Source organism: Myiozetetes cayanensis, unplaced genomic scaffold, assembly GCF_022539395.1.
Source record: "Myiozetetes cayanensis isolate MyiCay16 unplaced genomic scaffold, myiCay2020 scf17, whole genome shotgun sequence".
NCBI classification, from domain to species: Eukaryota; Metazoa; Chordata; class Aves; order Passeriformes; family Tyrannidae; genus Myiozetetes; species Myiozetetes cayanensis.
In genome coordinates this window covers 8,449,085-8,470,133 of record NW_026087378.1, presented here as the reverse complement: position 1 = coordinate 8,470,133, position 21,049 = coordinate 8,449,085, and the positions used below count along the sequence as shown (strand labels likewise).

The window sequence follows — 21,049 nt, the reverse complement described above, 5'->3', positions numbered from 1 at the left end:
TCATTTATTCACTCAGGCAGGTGATGGATAGTCTGTCAATGTTTATACAGTAGACACAAGCCTAATTTTCAGGTATTAGTTGATTAACACTTGAGTCATATTGTGTGTCCTGTGTCCAGTAATGCAGAACATCACATGTGTGAAAAAGATTAATAGTGTGCACAGATGTTACTCAGAGGATCAATTTGTCTGGGGTTTGAAGAGGTGGTACCCTGCAGATCAATAGGAAAGGAGAAAATTAGAGTAATATGTTGATAGAAATCCCAGCCAAGTCTATGCATGGCTGGGTTATCTACTCCAAATACTCAGCTTCTCGTAAAGGCTTTCAAAGGCTGCAACAAAATGTTAAGCACATTCTCCTGTAAATTTTTGTTGTTTCTTACAGACTTACAGCTTCTCCAAATGGGAAGCCCTTAGCAAGGGACACAAAGCAGCCCTTGTGTGAGGGGCTGAGCAGCCCAGGAAAACTTCTCCCTGGCATTTTGTATGAGGAACGCTTCCCTATATTATAAATAGCAACAGGGGGGAGGGCAATAGAAATAAATGTTGCTCTGTAAATGAGGGAACTAAAGTTGGACAGTGGAAGGGCTCTCTCTAGATGAGCTCAACTTCTGTTTTAAAGGAAAAGTGTTGTGGTATGTCTTTTCCCTGCTCACTCCAAGCACTGCCCAAAGGGAGCTGCATTACAGCTGAGGATGGGAAAGGCTGGAGCAGGTTTGAGCACTCACACCCCCACAGTGGTTGCTGTCCTGTAAGCCCCTATGGGCTCCCCATGCCGTGACCTGCCTGTGCAGAGAGGGTATAAGAACTGAATGTCCTCAGACTACCCTATAGAGAGCATTTCTCTGCACTGGAAGAACAATGTGTCTTGAATTTAATGCCCATTTTTCACAGCAAAGTGCTCCCATCCTTTCACTCTGTGCAGTAGAGGGTTGCAGACCTGCCCAGTGTGTCCAGCCCCACTTCCCATCAGTGTCACACGGCCTCTGGGAGGAGAATGCTTTGAGCTCCAGGGGTCTGTGAAAGGTTCCCCCATGGGAGAGGGACAGATCTGTGACGTCTTAAAGATCTAAACCATCACTAGGCAAAGCTCTGGAGAGGACACTCCACCACACAGCCCCACATCTGCAGGCAGAAGGACACGGTGGCACCCCTTGTTCCCTCCTCTGCCTTCCTCCCTGGAGTTGTGAGGGATGCACAGCTGTAAAGTCTGAAAGGCAGGAGGAATGGCTGGGGAGTGGGTGATGCTGTGGGCAGTGGCAGCCCCATCCCCTGCCTGGACAACATGAGGTGTGGAGGGCTGGCCCTCCCTCCTGCAGGACGGCTGTGGAGCAGGAGCAGCCTGAGTGCAGCCGCCTCGCACAGGCTGCCAAGTAACGGCCCAGAGGTTCTGCATATCTGTTTATCTGTGCTATTCAGAAATGGTTCCTTGCCACTGAGATAGAAAGCAGCTTTGGACAGAAATTTCAGCCTATGATGGGAATGTCAGCAGTGTTGTGCTCTTTCATATTTTTTTTTAAAGCCTGGCTTTCTGCAAACTGACATATTTACATGCTTGCTTTATAACATTGGCATGGGATTTATGAAATCGCCTTAAAATTAATGTCTATTTCTAACAAATTTAAATTAAAAATGACCATACCCACATGAGGAATAGGATAGGAAATTTAATTTAAGGGAAAGCTGGGAATGTATATATTTCTGTTGCATATATTTCAGACTCTTTCTGTTGCAACCTAATAACATGTGTGAATGAGTGCCTGGTCCTTCCAACACAACCTATAGAGGATTGTACTTATACAAGAAGTTGCTTTGTGAAATTAACAGGAAATCTCGGAAATTAAGAATTCCATTTAGCAGCAGATTTTTGCAAGGATCTGAATTCATCTGTCCAGGGCCCTTCTGCCCCAAAAAAGAGGGCTAAGGAGGGCAAAAGAGGGGCCTGAGAGAGGGGGCAGATGCTGGGCTGCAAACCCCAGGAGGAAGAGGCAGGGTGAACAATGAGCTGGACATCCATGCCTTTTTCCTTCCCTGCATCAGGTCAAGGCCAGCCACTCTGTGTAATTAAGAGCCCTTCATATGCCTTAAGAAACAACTGTAGCTTCCTAGCTGAGGATTGGCATAAACTGCTCTGGACCATCATAAAATTAGTATATTCTCATTTTGTCAGCAGAGGCAGTAGCAGCTGAGCTTACGTGCCCCAGACCAAAGTCCAGAAGCCAGGCTTGGCGATATGTTTCCTGCACAATATATTTATATAGACAGCTAACCCGTCACTAGTCTGCTGGCAGTTTTGCATTTTCCTTGTAAACTGTTCTTATGTGCTACAACACATCTGGGCATTCTTAATTCTGCCTCTCACTTCATTACCTTTCATAGGAGGCTCTGGATTTACAGCAAAAGAATCAATAGTTTGAAAGTTTTAAAAAGTGCAATATTAAAAATTTAAAAGAAAGCAGGAAATCATAGTCTCCATTTAGCGGAGGGGAAAAAAAACAACAACCCAACACAAAAACTTTTTCTCTGAGTAAGGATTGGGGCTCACAATTAGTTATCTTAATACACAGCAGTTTGGAATTTCTTCAGATATTTTGCTAAATCTGTGTGTGAGCACGCTTGGGCTTCTGGAATCCACATTAAATATATTAAAAGAGTTCAGACACGGCGTGGTTTGTTGGCAGCATTTATGCAAAGTGGACTCCAGCAAACAATCTGTTGCTGTTTACAAGACTGGAACAAGGGGTTTGGAAACAGGGGGAGCGGGGGTCTGTGGGGCATATCCTGCTGCCCACTGCTGCCTGCCCGGGCAGGAGCCCCGGCCCGAAGGGACTGACTCCAGCAGAGGATCCATCCCCTGCTGCAGCATTTCTTTCCCTCAGGCAGATCTAATTGAAATCAGATCTCTGTGCTGCGTTAGGATTCGTCTGGCAGAGCCGGTCTTGGCATTGTTTTCTTTACCATTTTTCCTATTAGTGTTAGTACCAATCACCAGAACAAGGCAGCGAGGAACAGGAGAGAAAAGCAACATGCTGTGAAATTGTTGAAATAATTCAAAGGTTTCCACAGGAAACATCATCTCCAAGTGCTTGAACGCAGCCTCCCAGATATAAATATAGTGCAGGGAAATAGAGGGAGGGGGTGAAAAGGGAAGAGAGAAAGAGATTTAGTGATATTAAGAGGCTAAAGCAGTCGGAGTGATTTGTAAATTATACAGGCGGCGTGTTCCCCATGTAAGGCTCTCCGTGGAGCACCGGGGAGAGAAGCAGATGTCTGCACAGTGCTCAACAGCCGGCTCTGACCCGGGGCTGTGCTCTGCAGCACCCTCCTTGCTTTGTTTTAAGGGGTATCCTTAGATTCTTTCTGTTTTGTTTTGTTTTTTTTTTCTTACAAAGATGAAAGTTTGAAAAATAAAAGTTGATTACAGAATAAACCCATGCTCAGTTCAAAGAGGATCCTTCAGCACGTGCTGAGAACAGCATCAATAACATCCATGTATTTATTGATCAATATCTTTCAATCATTCAAGGAAACATTTTGGTTTTAGCAAATGGCATTCTTCTAGTACAATCCATTCAAACTGATAGTAGCTGTACCATTTCACTATCTATAACATTGAAATATGCTATATTTTAATATTTAAAGATTAAAAAGTCAATACAATTATTTTAAGAAACAAAGACAGCTTATTTCCTAAGCCTGATTAGGTAGGTTCAGTTTCCAAATTATTATTGGGGTTCCTAGCTGTAATATTTTTGATTTATAAAAGTGTACATTTTAGGAATAGTTAAATAATTCTACATTAAAATTATTCTTAATGAAAAGGAACTATTCAGTTAATCAGAATTTCCCAGAAGCAATGGTTATGCTTTTGGGAGGAAATTTTGGATTGTTAGAAGGAATGCAATAGTTTTCTGGTTTTGAAACCATAATTTTGGAGTTTTTGTACTTTGGTTGAGCAAGAAAGAGAAATTCTACACAGAAACATTTTAATGAAAGATCATTTTTATTTCCTTTTGGCTGCAATTCTGTAATGAGAGGGAGAGGACCTTTCTGAAGCTACGGTTTCTAAGTAGCCAAAAATCCCCGTGCCATCCATGGGTGTAGCTTACACTTTGGAAATCACCATCTTTGACAGTAAACAGCCATGTTTGAAACATTTGCCTTAGGAAGTTGCCTTACAAGAGCAGAAAATTGATCTCTCCTACTGTCTTCAGGAGCCCAGCAATTTCTGAAAGCTCCCTGCACCCCTCCACTGGCTCTTTGTCTATAAACGAACTTCAACTCAGCTGCCCCCCTCCAGTTCTCTAATCCTTTGCATGAAATCATTACCAGCTACTTCCAATGAACTTGCCGTTCTTCAGCTCACAATTATTGTTGTCAGCTTCACATAACAGTTCATCCCTTTTCTGCTTAATCAGAGGCTTTAGATTTCAGGTATTCATTGAAATGGAGAAGAGTTTTGAGGTTTCCAAATACTTCTTTTAATGAATCTTGTGATATTTTTAACAAAGAGGTCAGGAATACATATTTTCTTCTTTTATAAATGTTAATAAAATACAGAAAAAGAAAGAAAGAAGGGGTGGGGGAAGCAAGTTTCCAATAATTTTAGTCTGGTGACTGGTCCTTTGTGCATCTGTTCAAGTATTTTGTGGTTTGCATTTACGTCTGTATTTGCCCAATTTACAGCTTAAAAAAAAATCAATAGTAATGTTATATTTTCATGAAACCAGCATTTTTTAACTGAGATCTCATGAGTAAATTAAATTACATCCAGGCTGGATTATATCCAAGTTGGATTACAGTTGCAGGCCCTGATCCTGCAAATGCTTATACACACGAATATTCCCACTCTACCTTATGCCTCGGACTAGGACTTAGACCTGGAACCTAGTTCTAGGTTTGCTATAGCCTCCCTTTCCCCAAGTCCCTTGTTTGCTCTAAGTTTCTACTGTTTACTGAAAAAAGAAACTAAGAGAAAATATGTGTTAATACTGATAATTGACTTGATGTTGTATATATTTTTGATATATATTTATGAGTTATCATTTTCTGTGGTCATATATGAGCTATTGAATCATAAAATACAGCAAATATATGGTAAAACAGGCTTTATTTTCTAGGCTTGTCCCAGACTGTCCTGAAAAAGAGTTAGTCTGTGACAGAAAAGCTCCTGTTTGCTGCTTTTCCTCTTGATCTTTGATATCCTGTTGTTTCTACATCCTCCTGCTTCTGGCATAGGCAGACAAATTAAATTAAGCAAGAGCACGGCTAAATTCTTCCATTCAGGGACCCTCATTCTAGTCTGTACTTCTTTAGGGGTGACAGAACAGAGTTCCATAGTACAAACAAATACTAATAATAGGACTAAATCCCAGTACAAAGCTTCAGAGGAGCAAATGCTGTGTCAAACATGAGAACCACTGGAGCAGGTGGACAGAAACGCTACGGTGCAATGTAGGGAACAAAATTGCCCAAGTGGTTGAAAGATGATCTTTGCTGTAGGCAGTTCTCTAGGCTACAACATAAGGTAGTACATGAATTAAAAGAGGAACCTAAGCCTTGGAGACATTAAATGTGACTTAATGTATTATTGCATGTCAGCTGAGCTACTGTAACCGCCTGTGTGTCAACTCTGCTCAACACCTTTCATGCCAGGCTTGGGGAAGCCGTAACACCTTGAGCTGCCGTAAGGGCTAAGAGCTCATGTGCTGATGGTTACCACAGCTCAGCTGAGGTATCACAATTTGTTCTGACACAGTAATTTGGGTTTGTTCCTGAAACCTTTGTGATCTGTGAAGGTCTCAGAAGTAGCTTGAGGGGAAAAAGGGGAAAAGGAGATTTACCCGTGTTTGTTTGCAGCAAAATAAAATAGCGGCCTGACAAGCCATCCTTAAAAAAAAATGTTGATTGGCTAATAAAAGATGGCAATGTCTTGAGAATGTTGTTTTATATTCACCACAGAGTAGGGGATAGAACTTAATAGAGTATGTGAGAAGAGGTCCCACTGCAATAGACCCCACGCAGACAGGGAAGTAAAAATCCAAATCCCTCAAGAGTTCACAGTGAGCAATGATTAACCAGCCCAAGGGCCTGGAAAGTAGGAGTGAAACACACTGATTAACCCTTCACTGGTGTGGAAACCAGCGTAGTGCGTGGCATGCACCAAATTTCTTTTGAATGCTCATTAAAGTTAACACATCCCTTTGCAGTTTGCAATTTTTATTGTGGGTGTCCTGTGACGCAGCAGGCCTTGATCACTTTGCCCCAAAGTGGAATTGAAGTTCATCTGATTAAGTACTAGGGACTGCATATACAAAAGTAATTTCTCTATTCTCCCCAAATGTCATATATTATTGCTGTTGTGAGAAGTAATACAGTTTATCAGATACTGAACATTAGGTATACCAAATTATATGCTTATAGTCCTCACCACAACAGTAGACTTATATGTATATAAAACAACTTCTATATAAAGCCTATGTGTCTACTGGATCTTTTTCAGTGCATTACGTTACTGCTCCTCCTCACCAAACATCGATGACTGCAGGACACAGGCCTCCTTTCCAATCAATGTATGCACATCCCCTCCTTGAAAGAAGACCATTATCCTGTAGTATTTAGGTGAAAAAGCACACGATAGGATCTTAGAGTGGCTGTGGCAAAAAAGATCCACTGTGATTTATGCGAGGTGCATTGGGAGCTGTCTGATGTGAAGTCAGCAGATGAAGGGCAATGAATAATTCAGCACTAGGATCCGTCACATCATCTCTCTTCCCATGTTATTGCTGTTTTTACGTAATTGCAAAGTGAAAAATAAATTGATGTCATAAAGAAAGCTGCATCATTTGTCTGGAAATACACATAAGAATTAGAGGTACATTTCTTGCTGCTTTGTGAGCCCTGCGTGATCTTACCGTGTGCAAAATTAAAAATGTGCCTTTGTTAACACCTTCTCTCAGGTTAGATGGGCGATCCATGCAGCATGACATCTTTTACATTGGTATTAGTGGCCTGCACTGATAGAGAATGATGTCTCTGAATTGCTTCCTTCAAGCCATTGCCCTTGCTCTGTGCTTCCCCAGCAAGGCTGCAACACAGCTGGAGCTGAGGCGTCTGCCTGTATCGCAGGGGGAATTTTGAATGCCAAACTGCACACAAAAATACAGCCAGGGAAGGGTTCACCTGCCTCAGGGGACATTGGGAACAGGAAGTTATGTACAATGCTGTGCTATTTTACTCTCTCCATCCTAAATAAAGAACCCAGCATAAATAAAGAACCCAGCAAAAAGATAGGATTTGGTCAGTGGGATCAGTGATTCTGTACAACATCGAAAGCTCGGCTGGCTGGATACATACACATGCATACATCCATCTTTCATGGTGTTCTCAGTGTTCACAGGAATTGGTGAGCTGAAGGGCCAGTTCAAGTTTGTTGCCTGTAGAGTGGGATGACATTTTGTACTGACTTGCAGAGTTGTATGAGAACATGGAACACCCCCAAATTCTTGCATTGGGGCTGGGAGTTTGGAGGCTGCCCCATTCAAAGGTAGGTCTGACAAACAGAGTTCAGCCCACGGCCAAAGAGATTGGGACATTAGCTGGGAAAAGTTCTGACTCATTTGTTCCCTTTTTATGGTGAAGTTCATTATCCATCACTGTGTTTAAGTGTGACTTGTGCTCTGTGCCTTTCTTGCTATTACTATTTCATGACTGGAAAAAAAATTTTTTGGTGTATTTCTGCTTTTTAATCTGAATTGTTCCAAAAGATGCCATAACCAGCTCCAGCCCTGATTCTCCAGTTCCCTTACAAAGCACAGTCCCTCCTCTGTTCTTGACTTTGTCCTTGCCTCGCCTCAGTGAGGCTGATGTGAGCAAATGCTATTTCTTAGGAAAGTTCTGACTCAACAATGTAAGCTTTTCAAAGGAGAATGAATGCAATCTGTGAACTGAATTGGCAATGCAGGCAGATTAGAAGAAATGCTATGCAATACCCAGATCATGCCATTTTAATATCTAAAGATGATTGCTTTTAGGAAGGAGACAATAGATTTAGCATAGAGGTGACAAAACATATTCTTTTTGCTTTTTCTCTTGGTAAACAAACTTCTTTCAGAAATGAAATGAAGGTGTATTATTCAATAGTGATGGAAAGGGGAAGACATGGCATAGGGGCTGTCTTCCAGCTGGTAAGATAATAGGTATTTATCAACAGGAACCAGTGGCTACAGAGACCTTCTGATACCTTTTGTCTTGCAGGGCTTCACATTCTTTGAGTTAGGTTGTCAAAACTGAAGGGCTGTGGGGTTTTTTTTTTCATTTGTATTAGCTGGTTTTTCTCAAAGTCCATGTCATCTGGAAAAGTCTTCTGTTTAAGGTCAAGCAACCGTCCAAACCAGGTTTTAGAGGGGGGCTGGTGAGTGGAAAGAGAAGGAGAGGGATGCTGAAAGAAGGGAAAAGACCTAGAGTGGAATGGTGTAAGGGATAATACAGCTTGGAAAAAAAATTATTCAGTTAACAGACATGACCTGCAATTTTTAGGCAAAGAACATCTGCAAAAGACTCATTTTGCGTTCTCAGCATTTCCAATGGATCCTGCAAGATCAGACTTTCCCCCAAACCTTCCTCAATTTGTCTCTGTTGTTCTCTTCCAGCCCTGCCTTGAAGGGTGGAGGTTGGTATATCAGACTCAACTTTCTTGCCATTCCTACTGATGTTATTCCATCAGCAGTGAAAGAAATTACTGCATTGTATATTCCGCTTTCCATTCTCTGAAGTAATGTAGGGCTGGGATGGGCTGGTAAAGGGAAAATTGGGATAATATAGTTATTATTATTACTTCTCAATGCTGGGAGTAAATTATTGACAGAAGAATTAAAAGAGGGGAGTGTAAAATTTTGGGAGATTTTTTTTTCCTACTGTTTTTCTTTTTTTTTTTTTTCCTGTTGAACCTATTATTTAATGCTGCAGGTGTGGCCCTTCCCACCCCCACACCCCACCAGGTGATTCTCACTCTTGTTGTCCTTTAGCACAGGTTCTTGTGCTTCATTCAGTGCTCTTAAGTCTCTCTTGTGTTTTCATTCTCTCTTTAGTCCTTCTGACAGTGTTAACAAGTGATCCTCTTCCAGGTCTTGCACCAACATCCTTCTCTGCAGATTGCAAGGGCAACTCTCTCCCATCTCCTACTTCCAGCCACTGGATTTTCCACTGAAGGACAAAAGGTAAGTGACTATCTTTATTTTCACTGGTTTAAATGACCCTGCACCAAACCAGTTTTGTTCCTCATCTCCACTATGACATAACAAATTGCAGGTCCGAGGCAGAGGTCACTACAGTGGTAAGCAACAGGAATTACTTCCCTAGCTTAAGCAAAAGGTTCTTTTTTTCCTGGAATTCCTGGAAAATTACTGATAATTGAAGCAAAAACTTGCCCATGTGAGCAACCATGCAATACTTTTCCATGGAAATATAAAAGTGACAAAAATATGAAGTCAGAAAAGTTCATAGCTATCATCCAAAGGCACTTGTTAAAAAAAGTAATGCTAAAAAAACCACCCCATAGTAAAAAAACCACCTACTGGAAAGTGTCCTTTAAAATCTCTTTTTAGAAAGAGAGCTTTGCCTTCTTGAAAATAAAATCTCAAGCAAATAACAACCTCCTCCTGCTCGCCCCCATACCAGCAATCTTGAATATTTCAGGGATTGTAAATAATGAGGACTGGATTATCTTTATGGAGGCAATGATGTTGTTCTTGAAAACACTTAACTGGGGTCTTGGTTTTAAGGAGAAATATTCCTCAGTGCATTATTGCTGTGAATTGTAAGTGCTGACTTTCCGAGTATTTCCAAGCGCATGTTTCACATTAAAGTGTAGGGCTTTCTTCTAATTTCTCATCCATTAATGGATAAACTCTACTGGGGTTTTGAATGCAAAGACATCAGAAAAACACATGGATAATTTATTTTAGTTTATAAGCAAAGTTTTCCTGAAGTCACTTGCCTGTATTGTCTTGTAGCTGGTCAGACTAAAAGTAAACCAAAGCTTCACCTGAATTCTATTTTGTTGCATGTACATTTAACACTAAGGAACTGTATAATCCAATATAGGGGGTAGGTGAGAAGAGTGTAATCCAAACCAGTATTTGATGTTGTATTCTTTCTTCTGATGCCTAATTTCTAGCAGTTCCATGAAAAGTTTTGTAGACACTTTCCTGATGTGGATAATAAGATCATCTCAAGTGCATGTTACCTGGGCTGTGCCCTTGAATCTGTTTGGGATAACGAAAAAAAAATTACTTCTATCTGATGCTAGAATTGTTTTGTTCAAAATATTGGGGGGGGAAACGACACCCACAGCAATTCAGCAGTTTTGTTCTTGGAAGTTTAATTTGGAAAGCAGTCGTAGGTTTCCTATAAAGCTTGTTATAGGTGTTTGGGGAGGGGACTGTGGAAGGGTCTCGTTTGTTTTTATGCCCGGATAAGTTTCCGAGAAACACTTTCCATTTGGACAAATAAGCAAAGAACTGCCGAAACCAGAACACCAGTGAGCTTCCCTGGCCTACTGGTTCCAGTTTGGCAGGAGTCCCAGGGATAAATAAATGCAAGTTCAGAAAAATCTAAGAGGACCAACCATCACTGGGTCAGATCTGCAGGAGCATATTCTTTCTCTTTGATGACATCTGACTGAAGCAGGAGATTGGAGAGAGGCTTTAAACTGTGACTTTATGGCTTCTGTTGCTGTTAAAATACAATATCATCACAAATCATGAAGCCCAGGTTGTAGCTCTGCGGCTCCAGCTTCAGCCTCCATGTACAGCATTTTCATTGATCCTTATCTAGACAAGCAGCTTGTTTTGCTGCTGGGATTATAATCTTCTTTAAGAGAGTGATCAGCAAAACCCATGTTCTTTCCTCCAGCACAAAAATATACATTAATTAAAAATGTTTCTAGGCAGCTGGCACTGGTGTGTGAGACTAAAGGGAGTTCAGCACTTCTGTAGGGAGAAAAGGGAACCCCAGTAACAGAGGAGTTTATAGTCTATCATTTAAGATCAGTATGAGTGCTGCAAGGTTTTTGGGTTTTTTGTTCATGCTGCTAATAAGTACCACTTAGAATACGACTATTTCAAGCAAATTCTCTTCCAAGAAAGCACAAACCAAATGAAACTGGAGCATTTTGTTCAAATCTGCAATGTGGCATACTAATTAGTCTGTAAAATTTAATTAGTCTAAGGAAGAGTAACATACTGTGGACCGAATTCTTTGGTGACTTCAATGGGAGAAGTGCCTGTATACCTGAGGGTAGTGTTTAGATTGCCCTTTGATCTTCACTTCTGGAGCTCAAGTGCCAAATTGTATTAAAAATTAATTCTTAGAGCCCATTTTTAAAATATGGAGGGCCATTCCCAGAGGCAGATGCATACAGCCTGTTTCTAGGGAAAAGATGACACTACAGACTTTGCAGAAAGCAGTTTCATAAGGCTGGGGACGTTGGCAGTGCTAAAATGTGGCTTCAGACCCTGTAACTCTACTTCCTCCAGGAAATAGGCACCTGATCTCTGTTCTCATGAGATGAATAAGCGGTGCTGCCCCTTTGTACAGTGAGACTAAAAGAATTGCCCTGTCTTATATCAGTCCTTTGTGGACATTTATAGTTAAAGAAAATAGAAAAACATCCCACTGCATGCAGGCATCTCAGACTTGGCTTTTCCATGAGGATTTAATTGATTTGGTTTTTAATTCTTTGTAATTTTTAAACTTTTTTTCCCATTGTTCTGAGATGCTATTTTTTCCTCTCCTCCAGCCCCTAAATTTTGCACCCATCCCTACCCCAGGGGCTGCTGAAACCCAAGTGTGACAAATGTAGAATCAGCAGTTTGCGTGGCAGTGCCCTCATGGGGCAGGAGCTTGTGCTGTGGCAGAGTAACTATGATAATGTTATAACCCAGTTTCCTCTCAGATTAATTCTCTGTTGGGTTTGCAGGTTTTAAATCTCTGATATCAGGCAACTACCTCCCCTCCCACAAATGCTGCAATAGCCTATCATTATATTTTGCAGAATATCTCGGAAAGAATTATAAATCTGGATGCTTATGTAGTGATAAAGATATTTCACTGTATCATTGCTGTAGTATTAAATACGGTGTGTCAATAATTGAAGTGAATGCTTTTCTGAGTAATGCTGTAATTTCTGGTTTTCAGATGACGGGTCAGGGAAACCCACAAAACTCCAACAGAAATGGAGGGTCAGGTGCTTGACTGTTTTTCTGTCTCTCTGTCGGTGTCACTTGTCCAGAGTGATGTGGGAAAGAGAGGACTGGCTTCAGGCTGGGCAGGTTTCTCAGTTCATGTCCTGGTGTCCACTTCCTTACACTGGGAGCTCTGCTCCGAGGAAAGTTCTGTCTCATGAACTCACAGACTTGTGGTCAAGCAGCTCTGTACAGGTTGAGGGCAGAGTTTCTCCTACAGCAGGTAGGAAATGATCCGCTATCATTTTGTGTGCCTGGCATGGAGAGGTCAGATGGCTGGGGCACGTGTGAAAGTAAATATCTCTGGGAATCAAAATACTGTTTCTCAAGGACTGTATCTGAGTTAGTAATGACATTAGTGTTGTCTGTGAACAAACATTTCACTAATGTGAAAGAATTCCCTTTATATGCATACAGTTTCCTGGTGTATATGTATTTTATTTATTTGATAAAAGGAGCCTTATTTGTTCACTTTTGAGATAATGTAATTTGAGCTCATGACTCTTTCTTCTCTAAACAATGTAAGGTCAGAGTGGTTTGTGTGATGCTCCCAGAGTCCCAGCAGAATCGTGGTTCAAGGGCTTCCCTCTTCTCTTTTGGCAGATAGAGTATTGGATGCTGATCCAGCATCTTAGGAGAATGATCCTTTTCTTCCTTCACATATCTCCTCAGCTGCTGAGCAGCTGAAGAGCTGACAGAATTAAATTACATTGCTGCTGCTGCTATTAACAAAGAGTAAAGAGAAACTGTTACATCTGGCTCCACTTCTTTGCCAGAGTCTTCATTTAATTGTTTTCTAATTTGAAGAAAACCACAAATGACAAGATGAAACTGCTAGAAATGTAAATACAAGAGTCAAATTGCTCTTGTCAGATTTCTAGTTCACAAACCATGGTAATGTGATTCTGCATATCTGACCAACAAATAAGGGTCGCAGCCAGAGGATGATGATAATTTCTCCCTCCAAATTTGCAGTCCCCACACTCACAGTCACAAAAATGCTTTTGCTTGAAAGAACATCGAACATGCTGGATTTGAGGAACCAGCCTGACAGCTGCAGATTTCTTCAGTGCATGCTCCAGGAGAGCATTCTTCCTTGGCAGTAAATGGGGAATCTAGATTGAGCTGGCTCAAAAAGGTTTCATTATTTATTCTCTGCCACTTTTACAATGATTTTTCCCCCTCCTCATTTTAGTCAGGTGTAATGGTGAAGTATATTTGAAGAATAAATAAAGTTTTGCAGATTATGGCATGAAGGGTCATCCAGTTTCTAAATAATGGGGTCTCAACTCAGTAGTTATCTATCTCAAAATCAGTAGTCCTGATTTTTTTAAAAAATAGTACACTAATCAAAGACTTTTGTCTAACAAATTTACAAACTCTTTGATTCTCACATAAGAAATTTAGAGCAAAGTATTCCAGAACAGATTGTTGGTAAAGAATAAGGTTTATCCTTTGCAAAGTCCTTATGAGGAGTGAAATCCATGTTAGTTTACCGATAGTTTATTATTCAAAAATTAGAAATTGTCAGTTAAAATAGAGAAATGCAAACAAAATCTGCAAGCTAATGTTTCCTTCCCAACTGATGTCTGACACTTAAAAACAGTCACGGTTCTGAGCTCCACTGGGCAGGTTTACACAGTCAAATGGCGAAATCAATCACCACTAAAGGATTCCCTGGCTGAAAGAAATCCCCAGGTAACGTGAGGACCCTTTATTCCTTTACAAATACTCTGCAGCCTATCAGCACTGGCAGTGGCTGGCAGATAGCTGACCCTTTGTGCGACGTCCCCACTGCAGCTCTGAATGACACAGTTGGCCAAGTTGCTGAAACTCATATATTTCCTTTGAAGCTGCCTCATTGTGGAGGAGAACAACCTCCCTGTGCTGATCCCTATCTGCTGCACGGGTCAGCTGGCAGGGCAGTTTGAAGGACAGCTCGTTGGGGCTGCAATGTCATGTGCAGAGGGTTATCAAAATGCTGCTTTTTCCAATCTGTCGGAGTTCGGTTTGTTTGCCGTGGAGCTCTTGCAGCAAAGCTAAACATTGCTCGTGATGTGACTTAAACACAGAGCTGAGAGAGAGGAGCAGAGCCCTGGGGGTGGGCAGGGGGAGCACAGCCAGTGAGCACCAGTGGAAAGTGCAGCTGTCACAGAAGAGAGAGAAGTTAGAAAGGAAAGGGGGAAAAAAAGCCTTGACTGTCCCTCAGGGGCAGGGGCTGCTGTCGTTCCAAATGCCGACAGCTTTCCAAACCTAAACCAGAGCTATAAAATATGAAATATAATGAACAAAAGTTGGCACCCACCCATGTGTAGCTGTCAACCTAATAAAAACAAAATTATCTGGCAGCTGGCACTTAGGTGCTGGGAGATGCCAGCTCTGGACTCCTGCAGGATAGGTCTTGTCTTTGCTTTCTGCTTCTGGGTGTTTTGCTAGATTTTAAAATGTGTACCAGAGGGTGAGGAAAAAGGCATCTCCACACCAAGGCAGACCTTGGCCACCAAAATGAGCATCTCCAAACTGTGCATGCCTTCACATTTTTCTGCTTAGAGATGACAAGCAGAAAGGGGGTGTTAGAGACTGGATGGTACTGTGTTTGGGTTCCACTTTGCCTGTCATTTATTTATTAAGCACTAGTCTAAGGTGTTGAACTGCTTTTGATGGGGACAATGAGCAGATTTGGTGGTGCAAAGCTGACAATAGGCATAAGCCCAAATCAGCTCTTGTCAATTTTCTAAAGCAAATCTCAAAAACAAAAATAAAATTATTTTACTAGGCCATTTAAGAATCAATCAGATGTGGGATTCAGGGGGAAAGGGAGTGACCAGTCTTTCCCTACACCAGTGTTAGGGCATGTGTAGATTCTTTCTATATTGATAATTAGTTCCGTACAATTAGAGGGATGTGAAGGTCAAAACAGCTGATGATGACACCCCTACATCTCCAGTCTATGAGAGTCAGGGGTTTTACTCTGGGTTAGATTTGACTGGATTAGGTGTCATCACATCACATGTGGCATGAGAAGGTCTGAAGGACCAGGCACTGATCTGGACTTGATGTTCCACAGGAAGTTGGTACATTTGGCATTCCCCTGACCTGGGGCATCTCATGCAGTTTCCTCCCAGATAGATCCCAGTCATGTGGAGGAACCCCTCAGAGACTGAAAGCAATGCATGGTAGGTAGGGATGAGCAAAGGATTCACTTCAGAGCCTCACTGCTGCACCAGGCTGAAACATGAGCATAGACACAAGTGTGGTGCTGCACAATGCTTTAAGCAAAGAACATTTTTAAGAGCAGAATGTGCCATTTTGGAAGCAATCAGGTTGTGATGCTCCGGATTTCGAGCCTGTGCTCACTGGGGAATCTGGCTCCCCAGCTCTGGCTGAGAGGCAGACTGCTTTCCAAATCGACACGAGCAGAGTAAGGTGCCATGAGTGGGAGGAATCGTGGCAAAATCAGGCCTTTAATTCCAATGCAATCCTAAGATATTATACCTGCTTTGCGCCCCCACACTCCAGGAATAAATAGCTACCTGCAATTGCATTGCAGGCATATTTTTTTAAATTTTCTCTGAAAACTGTTCCTCATCACAAAGAATCTACCTTGAGTGTGTCTCACTCTTCACAAATTGCTCAGTGGAATCTCCTGTGAACCTCTCTCTCTGTAGGCTAGAAAGTATTTGTTCAGTTTTATGAAGGGCAGCCTCTCGGTATTTAGTGCAAACAGACCATCCCTCAGGCACCTGACACTCATGGCAAACAGAGAATTCTTTTGGTAAATGACAGTGCCCCTCCAGAGTGGAGTGAGCAGTTGGTTACAGATGTGCAAGGGCAGAGATTGGAGCTTTTCCATTGCAGGGACACCACCTTCCTGACTGGTGCAGCCTCATTTGCCTGCCAGCAGACTTGGCCATGCTTTAAGGATCTGGACTTGCTCCTGGTTTTAAAAAGATGGGTTCCTTCTTAGCTTTTATGAATTTGTCACTCATCCCATCCCAGTTTTCACCGGCAGTGAACTAGTCTATACCACTCATCCCACTGGCTGATAGAGACTGATGGTGATAGAGGTAACATGCCTCCCAAGAGAAAGGTTGGCTTAATACTGTGCACATCAGTTGTGTAGATCATCACATTAAAAATAAAATCAATTCTCTATTGAGAGAATTTGTGAGAATTTCCTGGTGTCATTGCGTACTACAATATTTGCATTAAGGCTTCTCAGTTAAGGAAATTTTGTGAACAGGCACTTACAAATGTAGTGCTCCTCTCTTAAATCTGAATTATGGCACTCAAAGTGTGGCTAAGAATTACTAGTCCTCTCTCCTCTGAAACACATCCACCATGTGCACATCCACACAAGCACATGTAACCCTATCTAGCTATTTAGGAACAGTTGCATGACCTCAGAGGTTTTCACGGCTGAAAGGAAATTTTCATTACAAATGATCTATGTGAAGACATGATCTGTCATAGCCAACCTCCTAATGGTTAGTTGCAATATACATAAATAGGTGTGCTATGTATTGTTTATCTGACTCTTATGTGTAATTAAGGTTGTTGTAGAAAGATTTGCTTCCAATTCCCTCTGTCTGTGGGTCTGTGTAATGTCTGCTGAGATCCTGCTTTATGTCACTCACTGCAGTGGGGAGGCTGTTGGAGTTTGCTCTTATATATCAATTATATATCTTGTGTCAAGATAATTAAGGAGGAAAAATGGAAGTGGTTGTACAGCAAACATAGAGATCCAAGTGAAGCTACAAGGCCAGATAATCTGGGTTGAAACCACAGACCCTTTTCACTTTCTGGAGTTTTAAATGGTAGCCATGTAACTTTTTTTTTTTTTTTCTGACACTAGAAAGCACCTTAATTTTTCACACAAGATGTGCTGCAAACTGCAGTGAAGGGAATTTCTTCATAGATATCATCTATGAAATATTGTCAGTGAGGGTGACCAACTACTGGAACCTGCTCCCAAGGGATCTGGGAGACTGCAGGGGCCTTAATGAATAATTTAGACTAGATAGTTAACTTCTGGAGAGCTGAATTTATATTATGTTGGGTTAGTCCTGCCCATTGAGGCTTTCCAAGACACGCTCTCACTGCAACCCTGCTTTCCTGGTTGAGATGCCTGGATCACTGATGGCAAACTGTGGGATGTGCAATGCAGGGCATCAGGCTGGATAACAGCCTGGATAATCTCAGTGGTGCCTTCCTCCCTTAGAAATCTCCGATCTTAAGACAGGGCCTGGACTGCAGTATGCAGCTCGGATATTCCATCTAACAAATCACAAGTGAGAGAGTAGACATCTGATGCACAGAGGTGTTGTCTGAAGCTGCAGATGCTTTTTCAGACAGGAGATCTGCGCATGGGGAGAGCTCAAACAATGGACCATTCAGGAGGGTCTCTCTGGGACAGCACGCGGGTTGTTTGGCTGCAGAATCTCCTTTAGAGAAAGATATTCTTTCCTCACTCTTGAGAGAGTGAGACAGAGTAATGTCACTAAAACAATGCCTCAGAAGGACCTTCCAGGGAGGTTCCTCTTTAGCCTTATTTGAAATGTTAGAAGACCAAATTTTTTCGTGTGTGTTTTTTTGTTTAAATGATACATTCTTGCAAGGATTCAATCTGTCATCGGAGGGTGTATGAAATTCCCTCTGACAATTATGGGGGTTCCACCCATCGATCAAAAAAAAAAAAAGAAAGAAAAAAGTAAGCAATAAAAAGGAGAAAGAAAAGAACAGCTCCCTGCCTATCAGCAGCACGTTTGCACTGTGCCAAGGGCTGCACAGCATGCAAGTTGTTGTGATCTGTTTCCATCAGAAATCGGAATAGTTAGCTAGGAACAACGCTAAAGGTTTCGCGCGGGTGGCGCCTGCAGGCACCCAAATTAGTAGCAGGTGTCCCGGCCTATTGTGTGTTCGGCTTGTGGTGGAAGGAAAGTGGTGCCAGGTCAGCGACAGGAGGGGCTCATACCTCCTTCTCACCCCCCTCCATTCTCCAGCTTCCAATCCACCGTTGGCTGTCCGGCGTGTTTTCTTGTCATCAGCGCCATCAGTAATGGTTTCCTCACTTGGGGTATGAGCCGGGTTGTGCTCCGTGCCAGAATGCTTTGGAAGGAAATCATTCCGAGTCAGCCTAATGCCATAACAAGCTCTGCAACAGCTGCAGCAGTGATATGCTGGCAAGCTGTGTTGACCTTTTAAAATGAATAAAGAATGACTATTTCCACAGTACATATAACTCTTGTCCCAAACCCTATCTGTGTGCCCAGACAGCACAGGCATGCTGCTGAATTTGCAAGGAAGCGTTTTTTATTTTTGCCTCTTTTCTTTTTTTTTCTTTAATGTCAAATTTTATCAAAGCCTGTAAAATTATTTTACAAAGGTTAATCCTCTGAAGTTTAAAGTCAAAATATCCCATTCTGGAGGGTGGCAAACAGGATCTGAGAGGTTAAGGAATTTTGTAGTGATCATACAGTGCACTTGTAAAAGGCACGAGAATAAAACCTGGAACTTTCAGTCTCAGTTCCCTGTTAATCCCAGCTCCATCCTTTAAAGAAATGTGTCATTGAAGAAACAGGGTGTGTATACAGTGATCTTTTCCAGCAGTCTGCAGTCTAGAGATTTCCCAAGCCAGAGAATCTGAAATCCAAATCTTGTTTACTGGCCACTTAACAATCTCCTCCACATGTTTGCTTTTCCTCCAACACCTATTGCTCTCTTATAAGTCAGGATAGAGGATAAATGTTTGGAGATCTTCACTCCACAGCTGGTAATCTGGCATCATCCCTTGGAGAAGAGAGACTGTACTGAAAAAAATCCAATTAAAAAAGGATGTATCATAATTTAGTGGAGACTAACTGGTTTTGCTAAGTTCCTGGTAACCTGTCAGCTCATCTAGAGAGATTTTGAGGGTCCTCACTACAGAGGCTGCCCTAGTGTTCAGGTCTGTGGGGTACACAGGATAGTGAGGCACTCAAATTCTAGAGCCATACATATGGCCTTAGGTACGTATTGAATTGTAGCTGTTTCAATGATGCTGTAGGAAAAATTCATCTATTGATCCAAAGCTTGAAAGACACCAAGTTTATGGGAAATAAATATGTTTCCATTAGTGTACGTTCATATTACACCCACATTCAAAATATGTTGATGAAATTGTTACAGTTGCATTGTCAGGAATGTTGATTTACTGAAAGTGCTATTTTCTTGCTGGAAAGAGTGTTGGTTTAACAAAATTTTCATCACTAGATAGTTTTTAAAATGTTCCAGATTGTCCAAATACTTCCTTTCAATATTTTCCAAATTAAAATTTTTTTTGACTTTTTGGAGAAAAAAAAAGCTCACTCAATGCCTGCAAAAATAGTAATAATTAAATTAAACAGTCCAAAACTATTTGAGACAAAATGTTTCACTTGGCCTGGGCTGTGTCTCCTACTCGCAGCAATTGTCATATTGGACTTTCATCTCAATTCAGGATACAGCATTTTTTCTAAACCAGTGACTATCTTCATGGACGAAAAAAATGTTCCCACCCAACGTTAATGTACACCAAAGGGCACAAAAGCTGGTTTTTTTGGTTTTTTTTTGTTTTTTTTTTTTAATGAAGATTCTTTAAAATCAAGGGTGTTGTCAATGAATAATGAAAGTGGGCTTGCTTGTTGAAGTTTCCATCATTTTCTAGGAAAAGTCTGATTTTCTATCTCGCTCCATACAGGCAAACAATGTCCGCTGGAGACATTGTGGTCCATATGGAGAGGAATGTTGAACCCAAGCCAGATGTTTGTAAACGTTAACTTTGAAATGTGGCACAATACCACAAGCTGTCAAGTTGTGTAAAAGCTTAAGCAAAGACAAAAACAGAACGTAATATTTACCAGATGAGATTTCTCTGTAATCTTGTTGGAATTTTGGGAGTATCCAACTTTTCATGGATTTTGAAATGAGCCCTGTATCGTTTTTTTCTCTCTCTTCTCTCTCTCTCTTTTATGAAGAGGGATAAGGGAAAACCCACACTAATAAAAAGGAAACATTTTACATGGGCAAACAATGGGCTTAGAATGTCCTTGGGCAATTTCAGATGGGTATATATTTCCTTGAAGACTGTATCCCATGAAAGATGCACATTTTTGGCATCATATTTAAAGACTTTTCCTGAAAAAAAAAAAATCTATTTCTGGAACAACTTACTAAATTGGTAGTAAGTAGGACAATGGCATCATATTAACAACTTTTTTCATAATGCCTGAATTATTGCAGTAACATATGTTAAAACAGTGCAAAGCTATCCAACATATTTTACATCTTTCGCCAAAAATAATTTAATTCATCCATGTGAAAAAAGATGAGTAAAATATTTCACTACTTGAATTAAAGACATACAACTCAATCCAGAAATAAAGCACTAACTCAAGCAGACCAAGGTGACATATTTTGGTCTCTGCTGAGAAAATTCTTACCTTTGTAGGTTTCCTGCTTTTAATTTTTGTGAACCCCCAATATTTCCAATGTTCTGTTCTCTACAGCATCAGGTTGGCATCCTATTAGACCTGTTCCCCCACTAATTAAAAAATAGAGGCTTGTCTGTAGATGTGATCTCAGGGCTTTTACACTGCTCGCCCAGCCCAGGAGGAGCTGGACTCTGGCTGATGAAGAGTTGCTGAGACCTCACCTGGGAGCAGGAAATGGGTTGTGAGGACAATAATCCCCACCCAACCGGGACATTCCTGCCTCTGAGCCTCAAATTAATAGTGTCTGTGGGGGGAGCGACCAGTTTCTGCCATGTCTCAGCTGGCAGAGGACCA

At 41.4% G+C, this 21,049-nt stretch overlaps 1 long non-coding RNA gene across 1 annotated transcript in view; it reads left to right on the top strand.

The window, feature by feature from the left end:
* Nucleotides 1–21,049, top strand: part of LOC126638265 (uncharacterized) — an 87,342-nt gene that overhangs the window by 11,240 nt on the left and 55,053 nt on the right. Inside the window, exon 2 of the long non-coding RNA XR_007628563.1 lies at nucleotides 9,126–9,218. This is a non-coding gene — a long non-coding RNA (uncharacterized LOC126638265). The remainder of the gene's footprint in view (nucleotides 1–9,125; nucleotides 9,219–21,049) is intronic.